Consider the following 19,896-nt stretch of genomic DNA (forward strand, 5'->3'; position numbering starts at 1 on the left):
ATAGATTTAATAATTATTCTTACACAAACACGAGGACTTTTATGATAATTTATGTGCATCAAATGTTGTGGAGCTGTTCAGCAAAAATATTTGACTGCGTGTCACTGCATCCCCAACAACTTAAAATAATACTAAACAATATAACTAAAGCAATGTCCATTGCACTGAGCTAGAGCACTTCTCTTCCTGTTTAACTGAACAGTCAAATCATCGATGATGTGCTCCGGCTCGGATGCTATGTGAGTGCAGGCCATCGGTGAAGAGGGGGGGGGGGACAATAGCACTTCGACACGGTTCAAGGCAACTGTACTATAGTGTGAGACTTCCTTAGTCGCGTTATGTAAGATTTTTTTATTAAAATATCCTAAAACCACTAAAACAGTTTTATTTATGTTGCTGAATTATGAACTTACATTATTGCTTCCAAAAAAAAAACTATTTTAAGTAGGGACATAGACCAGTGTCTTCTTGCATTTTTTAGTTTTATAGAAAACAGTGAAACACCAAATCTGCTTTGACATGTTGTGTGTTTTATTAGACTACAGAGAGCAGAACCAACAGAACCATAAAAAGTATTTAGTATGACCGATAGAACTGGAAGCTGTCGACTGTGGCATAATAAAAGCTCTGCTGCTTTCGTGTGTTCTCGCATTCGTCTATTTTCAGCAATTTCTTTACCACTCATGTTTTGCTTTGATTGCTTGTTTAGCTATAAGGCTCGTACACACTCGGGACACTTTTCGTTTGCGTTTTTCCGGATTCACACCCAAGCGATTTTCACTGGCGTCAAGCAGAAGAGTATGCAAAATCACTCCTTGACGATAGATGGCGCTCCACAACTTTAAGCTTCTGACTCCCTGCTTATAAATCAGAAGAAGAGGAGGAGAGGAAGTTCACATGCTTGTTGTTAAAGTTACTTTTGACTCGAACAAGCATGGATGGTTCAAGCAGCAGCTCCAGCTCTAGCGATGAAGAATTGATTAGTGTTCACAAGAGCAATAGACTGATTTCACGCGGCCGCCATTTTCAAAAGCGAAATCGAGGCTGCTGTGGTAAGAAACCCGGAAGTATCATTGGTAGTTACATAGGAATATTGTGTAACTGGCTATATAGCTTATCAGCAAAGAGAAAGTGACATAATTTTATAATTTCGCCGCCTTGATGTGGTGTGATGTTGATGTTTGATGCTAAATTGCTTTTAATTGTTTAAAATAAACTTACTGAATAATATTAAAGTGATGGTTACATCATTTCTGAATTTTAAAATCTCGGCAACAGCTGGAGGTTTATAGTACACGGCATGTTACTGCAATATTTACAGTGCTGGTCCTATACTTCCGGGTTTCTTCCCACCGCAGCCTCGCTTTGGTTCTTTAAAATGGCGGCCGCGTGAAATAAGCGTATAAGCAGCTCCACGTTCATATCGCCTCTAGGCATCTTCTTCAATGTGCGCTTGCATTGACAGTTTTGCGCTTGAGCTCCTCCTAGTGCTGTTTACTGCAACTTCAGCAGCTCCGTGCACGTGAACAAAAGTGCCAATTTGATTGGAGGAAAAGGTTTTAACGTGGTGCGTTAAAACAAAAAAACCTGCATGAGGCGTTTTTTTTAAATGACGCTTTACGTTTGCCGTTTTGGGCATTGATGTGCATGATCACATTGGCGCCCTTTATTTAGTCACGAGGAGTTAAACGTTGACAAAAAACGAGAGCAAAATGTGTCCCGGTGTGCGCAGGCCTATACTCTGGGTTATAATACGTCTTAAATACTTAAACTTATCCATGAACATGATTTCCGTGAGTCCTCTAAAATGTAACAAAGACCACATGATTCCACTCTCAGTCACTTCATCATCAACTACACATTTGTTTATTGTGAATATGCGCCCCCTAGCTGTGCCTTTAACAATGAAGTGCAAAATGGATGCTTCCACATAGTTTAATAATGTGCCAGACAGTGTTTGGGGTAATGCATTACAAGTAGCACAAGTTATAAAGGCTATTGCTAAAACTTTTGAACTTTTATCTGTCGTATAATAATTTGACATGCAACAGTCTTTTGGCATATTTCAAGGAACAGTAAGAAATGAAAGCAGATGGCATTCATCACCTGCTAGCAAATCTGTGAAAGCTCTCCACTGCATCTTCTCTATACAAGTACATGAATACTAATCACTGCCACACAGTTTCTTGCCTTTTTTCCCCCCTAATTGGAGCAAAATGAAGTCAGAGAAACAGCAAGACAATTAACCGGCGTTTTTTTTTTTTTTATCAGACTTGTGCAGTCTGGAGAAGCATCACAGCTGAAATGGTGGTGGCCCGTCTGAGCTGCCAGGCACAATCTCCTCCGCGCCGTTTCAGGGGCTTTGTTTATCTCATTTTTCAATTAACCTCCTTGATTTAACTCTCATCATAAAGCGGTGTGCATGTTTGCTCCAAAGAGCAAATAATACTGCACAGTTCTCTCCACTACTTCCCTCCTCTCTCCTCTTGCTGTGTATGTGTGTGTGTCTGTCTGCATGTGTCTGTGTGTGTGTGTGTGTGTGTGTGTGTGTGTGTGTGTGTGTGTGTGTGGTGTCAGACAGGCACTGGCGGCTGTGCTTCACAGGACTGAGGTGGATTTTCAAGAGGACAGAGCTGCATGTTTCAGATTTGAAAGGCTGAATCTGTCATAAGCAGAGAGCACTTTGGAGATATTGCAGTGTTGTGATAAGTTCCTACCTGCTTTGTTACTATGGCATCCTTTCTTGGCAAGGCTTTGCAAACAGCAAGACTGTGATGAAAAATATAAATATATGAGAAAGGTAAATGTGTGTGTCTCTGTGTGTAAGTATGCATACTGTACCTATACTATTTATCTATCAATCTATCTATCTATCTATCTATCTATCTATCTATCTATCTATCTATCTATCTATCTATCTATCTATCTATCTATCTATCTATCTATCTATCTATCTATCTCTCTCTCTGTCCTTCTGTCAATCAATCAATGAGTTCATCAATCAATCAATCAAATCTGACTGTCTGTCCTTCAATCCATCTTTCTCTCTGTCTATGTGCGTAGCATAAATAAACGGCATAAACTTTAATAGGTTATTTTAAACCGTAGAAATAAGCACCCACTCAAGGAAAATATAAAGATTTTTATTTTAACCTGTTAAACCATGATCCATTTAAATCTGTTCTTAAATCAACAACTCTGGATCCTAGAAACCTTTGTTTGCATGGTTGAATTATCATTCATTATCAGTAGTAGTTATCAGTTTACCATAATTTTGTAATAGTTGCAGACAGAAAGCATGACGACAGAAACAAGGACCAAATTCAGAGTCAGATAGTCATTAAATTCATGGCAAATAAAAGTATAGGGTTAAAAATCCAAAAGAATAATTCAAAACACAGTCTATGGTGAGGGCAGCAAAATATCTAAAGTCAAAACAATATCAGGTTGCAAAATAAAACAAAAAAAGAAGTGAAAAAAACACCTAAGGTAACACCTAAAATTGTCAATGACATGGAAACAAGAATAAGGGTGTTTTCAGACTTGTCTTATTTAGTTCGGTTGAATCGCACGAGAGTTTTTCCCATTTTCTTTTTCCTTTCTTTTGGGCAGGTGTGAATGTTGCAATCACACTCAAGTCTGAACCAAGAGCGGCTCAAAAAAACGTAACGAACCCTGGATCGGTTCATTTTTAGTAAGAACTTGATCCGACCTAAAACAGACTTAAACTCAAAAAGTGCTGCGTCTTTTTGGACTAATCCAGCTGCCATAGTCTGATGCGCTGTCCCATCTTAAGGGGCATGGAGGAAAAATATTTGTTGTCATCGCTTTACCAACCATTTTAAACAGAGAGAGAGGGAAGAACATTACCTGATGGATCGTTGATAATATTTCCGTAAGATGACCATGTCGCAGTTTAGCTAAATTAATTCACGCCTCCTCCTGAAGTGACTTGCAATGCACTATCGCCATTTGCAGTACATAAAATCATTGTTTTCTAGCTGCAGCCACACTTCATTTTCCAAATATATAGTTTGTCTAATGTGATGTCTACAAATTATAAAGTATTCTATGACCAATGATCAGCCAGCACAGTCATCCCAACATGGTAAAAAGCGACATTTTGTGTCTGGCATTTTGTTTACTTGCAGGAGTTCCATTGGCATTTTCCCACATGTTAATACAAAAAGCAGTTAAGGAAACATGTTCAATATTATCTTGTCAATAAATGATGTGGATTTTGTCACATGACTGCATTTTGGTTCTTTTCAACTGGTTCGGACCAAAGCAATGAAAAGGACCAAAAAACGGCACAGAAATGCTACAATGTATCATCTATTGCCCCTGGTCCGGTTTAAATAGTCTGGATAGTTGTGATCAGGTGCAATGAGCTGTGGAGGTGCAAATGGTTATGGTAAGTGAAGTCCGGGTGACTGATGTGTAGTGGGCTCTTTAGTGTGGCTTATGCCGAGTTCAGACTGCATGATTTTCAAACTAGTCGTGTCACAGATGTTTTCACACTGCATGACTAGCTGGGCTAGCGTTTCGTCGCTGCTTTGTTTACACTGCAAGATGGTTCGGCGACATGGACATTCACATTGCACGACTTTACTATAGGGAGAATCGCCGACAACTTCGTCCAAACTACGTCTCACAGCCAAAAACACGTAGTATATCTTTTGTTATTAACTACATAATGAGAAAGAAGCCTTTAATGGGGTAGAACATGTACATGTTTGCTCACCTGGGTTTAAAGGGAATTAGCCATTTCTCCTCAACGTTGATAATAAACTAATTTCTTTCTGTATGAAATGTCAAACAGACACGGTTGCTCCTGAGTCCTGTCAAACCTCCACTAGTTTTCCCTCCATTTCGTGGGTCCAAATAAACCGAAAAAGAGCGCTTTTAACTTCTCCCCCAGCCTCCCGCTGGCCTGCAGCAGGTACACACACACGCACACGCAAGTGAAAGCTGCTCTCTCATTGGCTGTAGGCGATCGCTGATGTTATTTTCAGTCAAAACTCAATTCACACGGCATGATTTGAATCGCCGACAGCTCCAGATATTTAGCACGCCATATATCTCACAGGCATCGGCGACTCATCGGCGATTCTCTCAGATCGCGTCTTTGATCGTTCATACTGTGTGATTGTCACTCACGTGCACGAGCAGCGATTTGCCTGTGATTTCAGGCATTTGTCGGCGATTTCTCTGTCGGCAAGCCAAAATCGGGGCTAAAATCACGCAGTCTGAACTAGGCATTATGGGCACTCCTGCATGTGACTGTGACAATAATAAAATGAAACTATATATATATATATATATATATATATAATCAAAAGTATCCATATCAATCGTTAATTTTCCTCACCGTTGAGCGCGTTCTTTAACATGCTGATTGGCCATTGTGTTCATGCAGCTTTGAAATGCTCCAATGTGTATCTGTGTATCTGTGTTTGCACTTGGTAAACAGCAATGAAAAGTTGAACAGGCCCAAACGGAATCTGTCTGTGGAGAAATCAGCAGATTTTTAGCCCATCATTGAGTCTATTTACTTGTGTCAATGTGTGTGCATTTATATATATATATATATATATATATATATATATATATATATATATATATATATATATATATATATATATATATATATATATATATATACATGTATTTTTTTTACTAAGTTCAGTAAAATGATTGACTAATATAAAAAGGTTTAATATTTACAATAAAGTCTGTAATATTTTATGTCTTTTAGTAGATGTATAATATGAAAGATTTGCATTGTTTACCAAATAAAGTGGATCTAATTGGATTTGCATTGTAAACATTAAATAAAAGTTGAAAAGTTTTTTTTTTTTCTTTATTTCGTACATTAAGTTTTCATATTGTAAGTCAGCAGATTCTTTCTGGCCCTACCTATGACCTTCATGGCCAATCACCGTCATACAGATAAATGTTGCCCATGTGCACACAATGGCCAATCATCAGTGTTTAAGAAAATTTCAGTACTGATCGGGACTGAAGTCAATACTTTTGTCAACTCTAATTATAAATTAGAGTTGATCAAATTGTTTAAAATTTAAATTTAAATTAGGTAGACCAAATATAGAATAAATAAAGGATGGTTGGTTTCACACAATATAGTGTACACTTAAGTGTTAGACAATAAAAAAAAAAGTACTTTTATACTTTGGCACAAGCAGAAATGAAAAGGACATTGCAAATACAACGACAGTGCAAAATACAGACAGTGCAAATGCAACTGCAATGTAAAATTGACAGCGATATGAACAATAAATAGGTGTCCATGAACTTGTAGGCAGTATTGTTTCAAGTATGGATTGGTTAAAGTGCAGTGCATGCTACTGTACATATTGGAAGAGTATGGAAGATTCTGTGTGGGATGTGTTAAGTGTTCAGGATTCAATCACTGGCTTGTCAGAAAAGCGTGTGTTAAGGGTATATGTTTACTCAAGTACTTTACATGTGAACAACCCCTATTCACCTCTGACCCACACACCAACCTCATTTAACAGAAAAAAGTGGCACCTCTTCCATAAAACATAACACAAACAGAGAACAAACACATGATAACATACTACTTGCTTTATACTATAACAATAATATAGCACGTTCCCTTTAAAATGAGCATTTCACTTTTCCTTTAGTAAGCTATAATGCAGGTCAGCGCCACATCAGTTGAAGGCTGAATTAGCTTTGAACATAGTGCTGTTGCAGTTACGCTCTGGAACAGCGTCCGGCCCGAAATGGAGGCTCAGCAAACGAAGGCACCAAAGCAGCGGCACTCACCGATTAATCACTGCTAATGAGCTACGGGCCCCGAGGAATACAAGAAAAATCAAAACAAATTAATAGGAGGCAATGGAGAAGATTGTAAAATACTCATTTGCATCTCCCCACAACAGACAACAATTCCCCTATCCAATCAGTGCTCGGGCTTTAAGAAATCAAACACACTCTTATCTAGGGAGGGACGCTCTTCTGACAAGCCGGTGATTGAATGAATGCATTATCCATCGCTCAAAGAGACACGAGCTGTTTCGCTCAACTTTTCCCTGGGTTGCTCGCCCTGCTTTACGGTTGTCCTGTTATGGATGGCTTGGGTGCACGGTGGAGAAAGACTCCTTCAAACTGATGGAGGGTGCGCTGCTTATTTCAGCACAAACGTTGGCCCAGAGAGCAGGCGCTTAGCATCTTAAGCACAGGCCGTGGTGTAGAGAGTGTCAACAGTGCAGCTCTGATAGATCAATCTGGCCTTTCGAGATGAATCCAGTTGTGAATAATTTTTAGCCGCATGGTGAATCTTACGATGCTCAGAAAGTGTGTATATATGTGAGATTTGTTGAGATTGAGAGGGACAAAAAATGTATAACGTGTACAAAAGTACCACAAGTAGAAATTTTCAGCTTTGTTTGTTTGGTAAGTATTGAAATGTATTTAGTATTTTTAAAGAGTTCTGAATGTAGGATTCAGAAACCCTTACTTTTGGCGACACCAGTGGTCGTTATGAGAACTGCAAACTGTATATTAGAGCTCACGTTTGCTTTTGTACACACTAGAGGTCTGCGAGGGACTCCTTTTTAGCTCCGCTCCTGCTAGGTTTTATTCCACACCTGACTGTTCCCGCTGTATATTCAGCATTTGTTCATCCGCTACTCGACTCGTCCCATTTTATACCCGACCCGACCGTTCCTGCTAAACTTAGATCTGGCTTCCAAAATCTCATGTTTAAATTGGGTACTACCAAAAGAGAATGACTACAGATAAAACTGTAGGTTGTGCAAAGGATTGTAGGCTAAATGCCATTTTTGTTTGCCTTTGTTCTTGTATATGTTTGAGTTGCTGTTAAGATCAGACTTGCCTGATGTGGGTTTCCTAACTGTAAACTGACCATTTTTTCTAATGCAAGCTGAAGGACAGTGCATCTTCACGCGCATCTGAGTTACCGTCCGCTACCGCGTTTTATTCAGAAATTTATTTAGTACAACCACGGGAATGCAGACCTCTAGTGCACACTTAACATAAAAGCATGGGCGGACTTAGTGATTTGCACTTTCACGTATGGGGCCCTAGCATTAAAACTCAAAACACTATTTTTCTCTATAGATATTTATACTTTTTTATCTGTTGGATTCCTTTTTTGTACATAAACTACATGTTAAAATATATTTTAGGTGGAACCTTTATCTTCTTAATGTAAATAAATAAATTCACAAATAAAAACAAACAAGTTTACAAACTGACCATATACAGTTAATCAGCCCTATTTGTGATTAGATTTTAATTTTTGCTGCACAGTACAGAAGAAACGTTCCAATATTCATTGGGATCCCTAGGTTTGGAAAATTTTAATGGTTACAGACAGGTTTTACAATAAATGATAGAACATTTATAAAAGAGCTATATGATAAAAATAAACTTCTTGGAATTGATCGGTTTGCCTAATTCCCGGGACCCTAAGCAGCCGCTTACCTTGCTTATTGGTTTAGTCCACCCCTGCATACAAGAAACAGATTGAGTGACCTAATACATTAATGCTGTGTATAAATGCTTGAAAACAATTCTTTTGAACTCTTTGACTCTTATATTAGTGGGGAAAAATTATCTTTTGACATATTTTTAATTTTTGTTACTTTTTAGTTTGCTTTGCTTTTGTCATTTATATAAGCTTTTATACTAATACAGCTTTATGTTTTTGTCATTAAATATTCAAAAAAAAAAAAAAAAAAAATATATATATATATATATATATATATATATATATATATATATATATATATAATTAAAATATTCATTATTATTATATCAATATCGTCTTAAATGGAAAATACTATCTAATATATCAAAAAGTTAACAATAACACTGATTGTAGCTATAGTACAATAAATGTATTAATATAAACATCAAAATACTTTTCTACTAATATATTGTATATTACATTACAATACACCACAGTTTACTGTTAAAAACTTTCAGTAAGCTAGCTTAAATGCTTCCAGTGAACTAATTGATTCCAGTGATCTGTTGTTGTCGTTGTTGTTTTTTAATGTATGATCTTCACTGCCTGATTGATATAAAGTGGTTCTCAGACAGTACAAGAAGGACTGTATTAGATTCCAATGTTCTGTTCTGATCCCATTGTGTCTTAAATATAAAAATTTATTTTGCCACAGTATTTTCAATGGAGTTTTTGTTCGCCTGCTGCACCTGATGGTGCTAGTGTTTAAACTGTCTTTCATCTCAATTTACGCTTGAATAACTAAATGAACGCATAGAGCTTTCAGCTAGAATAAAAGCAGTTTAAAATTTTTTAAAAGCCATTTTAAGGTCAAAATTATTAGCCCCTTTTAGCCCCCCCGATAGTCTACACAACATACAATAACTTGCCTAATTACCCTAACCTGCCTAGTTAAAATAATTAACTTAGTTAAGCCTTTAAATGTCACTTTAGGCTGTATAGAAGTGTCTTGAAAATATCTAGTCAAATATTATTTACTGTCATCATGACAAAGATAAAATAAATTATTATTTTATAAATTATCAGTTATTAGAAATTAGTTATTAAAACTATTATGTTTAGAAATATGTTAAAAAAAATATCTCTGTTAAAAAGAAATTAAGTAAAAAAATAAAAGGGGGACTAATAATTCAGGGGGGCTAATAATTCTCACTTCAACTGTACATAGCCCATTACTTTCCCTGTGTCTAGAGTACAGCTGCTTATTAATCATGACCTGCCTGCTTAAATACAGTTCATAACCTAATATTTTTATATATAATTAGATGTGTCAAACAGTCCTATTTATTAATTTGCAATCATTAATAATTAACAAAGTCTGTGGTTTGTGTTTCCCTCTGAATATGTTCAAACCACAGACATTTCCACCGTCATCATCACTATGGCACAGCGGCCGCATGTAAATCTTCCATACAGTGTCGATTCAGATTCAGTTCACGAGGTGAAAAAACCCACAGCCGAGAGACGCTCTGATTACTACTCAGCCATAATCCCTTTTCTCTGATCTCTGCTGATTTTAGTTTAATATTCCTGGAACTTTTTTTTTCGAAGGGGGGAATTATTCAAATACAAGGTGGAAATCGCTTCTCCACCTGCAGGCGTATGAGGGGAAGGAAGAGACGGCAGGAGGGAGATAAATCGGAGCAAAGTGCTTCAATGGCCTCTGAGGTTTTTTTTTTTTTTTTCTCCCTGATGTTTCCCTCAGCGTCAGCCGGACATCTCGAACACTCGAGGTCATTTTCCCTCCTGCCCTGCTAATTTACTCGCGGGTGGTGCTGCGTTTGGCGAAGGCTAAAATCTGGCTCTTTCTCCACAGCTCGAGCCCCCCGGGCCACCCAGTTCTCCTGATCCGGGGTGTTCGCTGATAGCGGCGTGATATTTCTGCCATGCCTTGAATTTCATTTCAGGATCACAGCTCGCTAGCTGAGGAACGGAGGACTGCTAAATCTTCTCCGATAATCGGCTAGACGGCTAAAGCAGCCTAGCATGTCAACCGTTTACAGGATATTTCCTCATTCTGTATGAGTTTCCTGCAATTGGTTGATGTTAGTCTAATCATATTTATGCCCTTGGGTTTATGCATGCTGCTATAAAGAAAATATGGATTTAATTTATAGGAATGTTCCAGGTTCAATACATGGGAAGCTTATTGACAGCATGCCATGTTGATTATTACACTGTAAAAAAGTGATTAGTTGGCTTTACTTACAAAGGTGAGCAAGCCTGTTGCTTTTAATAACCCTTTATCAGCATCTCAGTCATTTATAGCCTCTGTTAAAGGGGCTAAAGTTGGAGTCTTTTCCAGAGTATTATTATAATTATAAAACATATTGCATTATAAAATATAAAATAACACTGTTTTAACACTGTGTAAACTACTAATCACAATAAGAAATGTACTGTTAAATTAATTCTGTAATACTGTAAAAAGAGCTTTTTACTTGAATCATGAATTAAAGAAGCATTATGTTATTTGTATAAAAATTTAATGCGTGTTTTTTAAGGATTTAACAAACTTAATATAGTTAGAAAAATAAAAAAAAACTGATGTCTGCGTTACTTAAAGGCACAAGTTTCACTGAATAAAAGTAACTTAAAGTACTGTGTGGATTATAAGAATTAATAAGTAAATTTTACTTTTAAAAACAGATTCGACAAACCTTAAACTACAAGTTGAAATATGATCAAATTGAGTTGATGTTACTTGAAAATACAAGTTAAGAACAAGTGTTCACACCATATGTGGAGCACACAAATAAATCGTACTATTCACTTGCAAATAGACGAGTGAACATTTTGAGTTTACTCACTTCATTCGTCCATCAAATTCACCTCATAATAGATGCAGATTTGCGTCATGGGCAGTGTTTTGTCTGTCTGGTGACTATAGCTTCGTTGCTAAATGGCTAACATGGATTTAATTGAGAGAATAGCTGTGTTTACAGTGCATCCGGAAAGTATTCATAGCGCTTCACTTTTTTTTCATATTTTTTTTTGTTACAGCCTTATTCCAAAATGGCATTAAATTCATTTATTTCCACAAAATTCTACACACAATACCCCATAATGACAATGTGAAAAAATATTTTTCGAAATGATTGCAATTTTTTTACAAATAAAAAAAACTTTAAAAATCACATGTACGTCAGTATTCTCAGTCTTTGCTCAATACTTTGTTGATGCACCTTTGGCAGCAATTACAGCCTCAAGTCAGTACCTCTCAAGCTCTATCAAGTTGGATGGGAAGTGAGAGTGTACAGACATTTTCAGATCTCTCCAGAGATGTTCTGCGGTGTGCTTTGGTTCATTGTCCAGCAGGAGGATGAACCGTCGCCCCTGTCTGAGGTCAAGAGCACTCTGAAGCAGGTTGTCATTCAGGATGTCTCTGTGCACTGCTGCATTCATTTTTCCCTCTATCCTGACTAGTCTTCCAGTTCATGCTGCTGAAAAACATCCCCACAGCATGATGCTGCCACCACCATGCTTCAATGGAGGGATGGTATTAGCCTGGTGATGAACAGTGCCTGGTTTTCTCCAAACGTAACGCCTGGCATTCACTCCTAAGAGTTCAATTTTAGTCTCATCAGACCAGAGAATTTAGTTTCTAATGTTCTGAGAGTCCTTCAGATGCCTTTTGGTGGGAAGTGGCTTCCGTCTGGCCACTCTAACATATAGGCCTGATTGTTGGATTGCTGCAAAGATGTTTGTCTTTCTGTAAAGTTCTCTTCTCTCCTCAGAACGCTGGAGCTCAGACAGAGTGACCATCGAGTTATTGATCACCTCCCTGACTAAGGCCCTTCTCCCCCGATCACTCAGCTTAGATGGCCGGCCAGGTCTAGGAAGAGTCCTGGTGGTTCCAAACATTTTCCACTTACGGATGATGAAGGCCACTGTGCTCATTAGAAATTTCAGAATTTCAGAAGACAATTCCTTTGTCTTCATGTTTGGTTTGTGCTTTGACATGCACTGTCAACCCTGGGACCTTATATAGACAGGTGTATGCCTTTTCAAATCATGTCCAATCAACTGAGTTTACCACAGGTGAACTCCAATAAAGCTGCTGAAACATCTGGAGAATGATGAGAGGAAACAGAAGGTACCTGAGCTCAGTTTATAGCTTCACGGCAAAGGCTGTGAATGTTTCTGTACATGTGATTTTTCAGGTTTTTTATTTGTAATAAATTTGCAACAATTTCAAAAAATCTTTTCACCTTGTCATTATGGAGTATTGTGTGTAGAATTTTGAGGAAATAAATGAATTTAATCCTTTTTGGAATAGGGCTGGAACATAAACAAATGTGGAAAAAGTGAAGTGCTATGAATACTTTCCGGATGCACTCAAGAACTGTGTTGTTTCAGCTCATTTTGAACATGTAGTTTAAACAAACAGCAAACATCATCTTTGAGTGTTTGGAACAAGTGAAAGGTTAATAAAAGCCCTCAACACCTGTGTGCAAATAAGCTAGAAAGACTACATAAATAACTGTTCTGTGCTTGGTGCAAATGTTTGAGTAATGGCAAGTTTGTTTTGGGGTTGTTTGGCTGGAAAGCAAGGTCCAGAATGCAACCTCAGCCTTTCATCCAGGACTAGCTTTGTGTGAGTGCCAGCCTGGGGATTCTCACTCTGGGAACAGTCACTTGGAGACCCGCTGTCAACACAAACACAGCACAAAGAGTCCCAAACCGCCTTCACTCTGACAATGTGCAGCTTTAAGCTCTCTGCCAGCTACCTGATTGGGGTGGTGGATGCCAGCAGAAGAGCTTAAGTACAGGCTTCAGAAAGGTTTACCACCAAGATCGGTATTTATCCAGCTTCCCTGCAACTTCTGTTTTGCTTTTTTAACTAGCTTTTCAGTCCTAATATAGCAGATAATGTTTAAGAATAGAAAGATGGCTACTTTCATGTCAATTACATGTAGCTTTTGTGTTTGAATGATGGCTGTTTTCACACAGGTTTCCCAAACATTCAGCTAGCTTTAAGCTTAATCAAGTAGATGGACATCATTCTCCTGAGGTTAGTCAAGTCTTTTGATTCTTTCTGTTGATGTAGTTTTGGTCAATGCAGTGGCTTTCAATCTAAATTCACTTAAACGTTAAGACACTGTATGCCAAGACATGTTCAGAACTGAACTGGTGATCAACTTCAGCTGCAGTGTTTCATACTGACTGTCGGACAGGCTCTGTTCACAACTGGTATTAAGATGTGTTTTTGTCGATCAAAAGTGACTCATCCCCATTCACACCTGCCATTTTGTCCACTTTCCACCACTTTCAACCACTTATGACAAGGGAGGATCTGTGGGCGAGTTTATCTGATCTTTAGTACTACAAAAGCTACTAAAGTTTAATTTAAATTACCAGGAGAATTAAAAACGCTTTACAGGGTATCCGCGTGGTCTTAAAAATCCTTAAAATATCTTAAATGAACTGAAATATTGAGTTGTATGTTTTAAATAATTTTTAACAGGTCTTAATTTTGTCCAAGTAGAGCTACTCAATCGGGCCGACATCCATCCAATCACCAACAATCCATCTTAATAAAATCAGGGTAGGCAAACTTAAAACAATTACACAGTTCCCTTATGATAATGACAGAGCAATGTTACGTTATCTTCCATTCATACGAAAACTATTTACAGAAGAGCAAGTAGACACAATATAACACTTTATAATAGCTACAATTATGAATAATTTATGAAGCATTAGCAAATAGTGAGTTCATTATCTGTTAAGCATTAACTCCACATTAACAGATGTTAGTAAGCAGTTTATACCTGCAGATACAAATGCTTTATTCTCGACTTATGAGAACATATTATGTGCTCAATGATTGTATTTTCATACTTTGTTAATGATTAAGTATTAAGTATTTCATCATTAACAAACCAGTTATTTGAGAGAAGTTATAAATGACAAATGAAAGGCTTAATATCAAATGAAATATTTACTTTTAATATTACTCATATTTGAATAATATTTACAACAGATACTTTTACTCTACTTTTTGGGCTAGCTCATATCTGTCAACCCTCCCGTTTTTCCCGGGATTCTCCTGTATTTTTCAGTTCTATCCCTATATCATCCTGTAAAGGTATTTTCCCGTTTTTCTCCCATATTTTCAGTCTTTTTCTGAAGGGTGGCAGATAAACATTAAATAGCAGAGTCTCCTTAAACACAACCCATACCGCCGAACCACCAGGGGCCGCCCCTTGCTCTTAAACGTGAGTTTGTTCTGTGCTTTCGCTTTGTTTAGGCATGAAAACACATTGAAATAAATATAAAAACGGCACGATTTCCTTTCCTTTTCATTACAAGTGCCGTCGCCCCTTTACAGCAATTCTCAAAAACAGTCATATCGCAATGTTAACTGTCAGCTGACGTGCTGCATATTGATAAATAGACACTGTTTTCCAAATGGATTCTGTAGACGCAATTTAAAAACGGAGCGAAAGTTGTTTTAGGTGCGTGTTTAAACAGACATAAACACATAATTAATAATAATAATATCTAAAGATGTCGATCTTGGTGGAGTTTTTTTTCAAACACAACTAATTTTCGAAAGCCTTCATTATACTGTTATATGTGTGCATTTTTAAAGTGACATTTAATGTAATCAAACGAAAAAAATCTTAATAAATGAGAGATTCATTAGTTGCTCTTTGATCAGAATTTGTAAGTTATACAGTGGGGAAACGGCTAATGACATTTGATAACTTGATACTTATTCATTATAATAGCTAACTTATTTTAATAAGCTGATCTGTTTGCTGATATATTTGCTGCTAATGTATACCATTGATTTTTTCTTTTGTAAATAATAATAATAATAATAATAAAACATCTTACTGACAATTTAACTGTTTATTTACAATGAAACAGCTCCAAATGAAAAAAATGGTGGCGGGGTCGGGGTAATCCCTTATTATGGTGGGCATCCCAATGTGTATGGGCTAGTTATGGTACTTTTACTTGAGTATGATTTTTCAGTACTCTTCCCACCACTGCTTTTAGCATAATGCTTATAGCTGTCTCTGCGTGTTAAGCTAAGAAAAGTCAGTATTTAACATCCACAAAACAGAACTCATCTCTCTTAATCTGTGTATTGTCTCATAGAGATTCACTTTTTTAATGTTAGCTTTGGCTAAAGAAGCTAAAATTACACATCAGAGCATTGCCTGAACTATGCTTTTGTGTTTGTGGCAGCAGAGTTTTTTTTTTTTTGTTGCTCTAATGTACAGTGCCCTCTGCAGGCAATTTGTTACCCTCATATTTGATGAATCCTGCAACATTTCCACTTCCTTTGAACATAACTCCACACACACACACACACACGCACACACACACACACACACACAGATGACGATAATGAACATGGCTGTGTTTTTTTCTGCATTGGACATTTGACGTGACAGACACTGACACAAACACACTCGCACATCCACTCCTAAAAATGTAGACGCCACTCAGAGCATGCACAGCCCATATGAGTTTTTAGCAGACAGATGCATGCTAATTAATCACGCAAACGAACGCCTCGTACCCCAACAGGCTGTTTTCCCCGTGCTCTTCCTCTTGATATGGCAAATAACAGGCCTGCCTGCCACGCAGCGAGACACTTTGTCAAACAAATATGATCAAAACAAAGCTAATGACGTGTAAATTGTTTATGATGTTCTGTGCAATGAGCAGCCCTATTGTGTGTGTGTGTGTGTGTGTGTGTGTGTGTGTGTGTATGTGTGTGTGTAATCACTGCCATCAGCTTGACATAATCAGGAGGAAATGAATATGAGTGTTTCCCAGAGCACTTTGAGGCAAACAGCGTTCTGGAGGCCTGTGATGGATGCAGGCCAGTTGCAGTGACATGACTGATTGTTTGCGTGTGTGTCTCAGTGATGTGTACATCATGTGTGGAGCGTTTGAAATGTATTTCAGTGAAACACGTATTTAATGGACTGGTATAATAAAATATGCTAGCAAAATTAAAGGGATAGTTCACCCCAAAATGAACATTTGGGGCCCTTTTATACCCTCGGTGCAATAAGGTGCAAGACTTGATTTGCTGCTATTTTCAGACCAGCGCAACAGTCATTTTCATGTTTTGCGCCATGTTTTTTTTAATAGCAAATCCACTTTGTGGACTTATGGGTGTTCCAGTCTAAAAAGGTGGTGTGTTAGGGTGCATTGTTGGCGTGTTGCTATTGTGAAGAACTTAAATAGACCACACCACTGACCAACCAAAAGCTGGTCTAAAGTCTAGCACAGAGTGTATTAGTTATGCACCTGTGCAGGTCCAAAATGCTTACACATTGCTTAATAAACACATGATGTACAGCAATACACAAGTATCTTTACATATTAAGAAAATAAGTATATTAGTAGCAGTATTATTTATTTTATGCATATTTATATTTGTATAAGTAAAAATTGTTTGTCCATCTGTTGGGTTTTGGTGACGTATGCATTACTGTATGGGGCATGAGAATAGGACATGTGTTTGAATATAACTTTGTTTTTTGGGCACACTACATTACTATTGTTTATTTATTAGTTTGCTGGAAATTAAAATTGAATTTAGAAATAGTTTTTAAGCAAATGTTTGCGCTTAACAAACAAAATTAAATATGTAGGCTAATAGATGTCTTCAGCGGAGTGCGTGTAACACCGTTTTCTTATTCATGAAAGTAAAAGTAAAGAGAAAGTAAGAGGCTGAATGGAGGAGGCTTATTCTTTATCTTCGAGCTGCAGGTCCTCTGTTTAACTGTTTTCTCGCCAGTGAAGCATTCAGTTTTTCATTTACAAAGTCCGCCATGTAAATAGCTAATGTGCCATGACATGACGCAACTGGCTCTTAAAGGGAATGGGAGATGATACTGTGATTGGTTTAATACACATTATGCTTCAAACATACCCATAACTCATTAAGAGAATGAGTTGATCTAAATGTGTGTGTATCGCGTATCGTGTTGTCCCATCCTTAAAATTGCAAAAGTGTGTCATGTGTATTAGACTTTGTGCCTAAATTGTTAAAATTGTTAATTTACTCACCCTCAGACTGTTCCTGGCTGTTTTTTTTTTTTCAGTACAACATTAAAGATCTTTAGTCAAAACCTTGACCCTTAGTGATTTGTGTATTATACCCTATTAAAAAATACTAAGTCCCAAACAATTACCTTATGTTGTCCTAACATAACTAGATTAAGTTAACTTAAATGTTTTTTTACAAATTTAAGTGGATTGAACATAAAACAAATTAAGTTGTCACCAAAAAACACAAAATAATTGTGTTTGCAATTCATTTTAAATAAGTAGTTTGAGCAAGCTGGCATGAAAGATGTTGACATAGAATTGATCCAGATTTTGGTAAAAACCTAAACAATACAAGAATAAAATAAAACAAAACAAAAGAAAATCTGCAAGATGAGCTATATGTGTAATAACTATAAAATGACACAAGGGGAAAGTACTGAACTACAGAAACATTTTTAAAACTTTATGGAAAAGACTTTATTAATGATGGCAGCTTAAAGAAACCTCTCATTTGGACAATAAAGTCACATGAATTGCTCAGGTGTGAGTTTTTTTCAGAGACTTCAACAGAGTGTAAAAATCTCGTCTGTTAAATCTGATATTTAATTTGCATTTCATATTGGATTCAAGTCTCATGATTGGTTGGGCCATTCTACAGCTTTATTTTTTTTTCTCTGAAAGCATTTGAGAGTTTTCTTGGCTGTGTTTTGGATCATTGTCTTGCTGAAATGTCCACCCTGGTTTCATCTTCATCATTCTGATAATGTAGATGTTGGACTGAAGCAGCTAATATTTATTTGCAATGAGGAAAGGCACAGGGTTGCTGAAGAACTACTGAGAGATTTCAGCTGCTGTCTGGGCTTACACTGCCTATCTTTGCCTCCCTTTCTTCATGTGTTCAATACTTTTTCTGGCGTCATTTCCCTTTATTCCATTACACTTAATTTGTAAACTATTTAGCTTTGTTTTGTTTGCATATATGAATTTCGTTGGTTGTTACCAACATCTGGTTAACATTTCAAATCAACAGCACCTTTAGAAATATGTTTTATGAGAAAAATGTTGACGTGTTCAATACTTATTTTCCCCACATATACACTTTAAAAAGATATATTTAGCTGCTTTTTCAAACTACTTAATAAAATTAGCTGAAACAACACAATTGTTGAGATTTTTTGGGGACCACCTATTTGTTGTGTGTTCAATCTATTTCATGTTCAACTTGTAAGAGTGATTAAGTTAATTGAATTGATTTGTGTTGTGACAACATGAATGAATTTGTGTGGAACCCTGCATTTGTTGAAGCATATGGTTGTTGTTTTTTTTATGATTTTGGATTCTCAAAGTGCCAATGGCCATTGACTTACAGTTTATGAATCACAGAGGACTACAATTTCACAAGTTATTTATTATTATTTAGTTTTTTATAAGAAATAAAAAAACTCCATTTTGAATAGTCTGAGAGTGAGTAAATATAATTTAATGGGCATTTATTTAAGTAAATGCTTGTTTTTGTCTATTCTCTATAATTGAGGCAATTCCCCCAAAATGTATTATTTATTCTGCACAACCATATTCTACACCAGTGAATCATATCTCACACATAAATATTAAATGTTACAGCAACCAATGACATGCTAATGTTCTGTACTAATGCATGTCAACAAAATCATCATTAAAGTATTAAATCATTGCTTCTAAAGGGAAATGTTTGTTTAATACATCGAATTGAAAACACACACTCACAGATCAGCAGCACAGCCAGCAGTTTGGGCAGTCTGCAGTGTGTTCTGTGAGAGGAGTGCAGTGTGTGTCACACACTAGCCAAGCAGATGCAGAACCAAAGCTAATCCAACACACTGAAGCAGTGCAGTTTTCTGCTGAATCCTCTGGCACACACACTCACACACACATTTAGATGCATCCAAGTACACCACACATTTGTTTTCATTGTGATGTACATAATTCATAGGTTATGTATAATTTAGAGATTTTATTTATTAATTTGTAAAATTTTAATTCTTAAATATTAAAAAATAGATATGTTTAAGGGTGAGAATAGAATTAAATATATTTCTAAACATAATTTCTAAATAACAAATTTTGAATAAGTGCTTGCTTTTTTCTTTAATCTTTGCCATGATGACAGTGCCTCATATTTTAGATATTTTTCAGGATATTAATATTCAGCTTAACAACCAAAATGCATTTGTTTAAGTGTTTTAGCAAACTTGCTAATTCTCAACATCAGTCCACATGAGGCTTGACAAAATTTGCAAAATGTAAATATAAGACATATACACAACGTTATAATTATTTACATAAAA

This window comes from Danio rerio, chromosome 19 (assembly GCF_049306965.1).
Source record: "Danio rerio strain Tuebingen ecotype United States chromosome 19, GRCz12tu, whole genome shotgun sequence".
Lineage (NCBI taxonomy): Eukaryota > Metazoa > Chordata > Actinopteri > Cypriniformes > Danionidae > Danio > Danio rerio.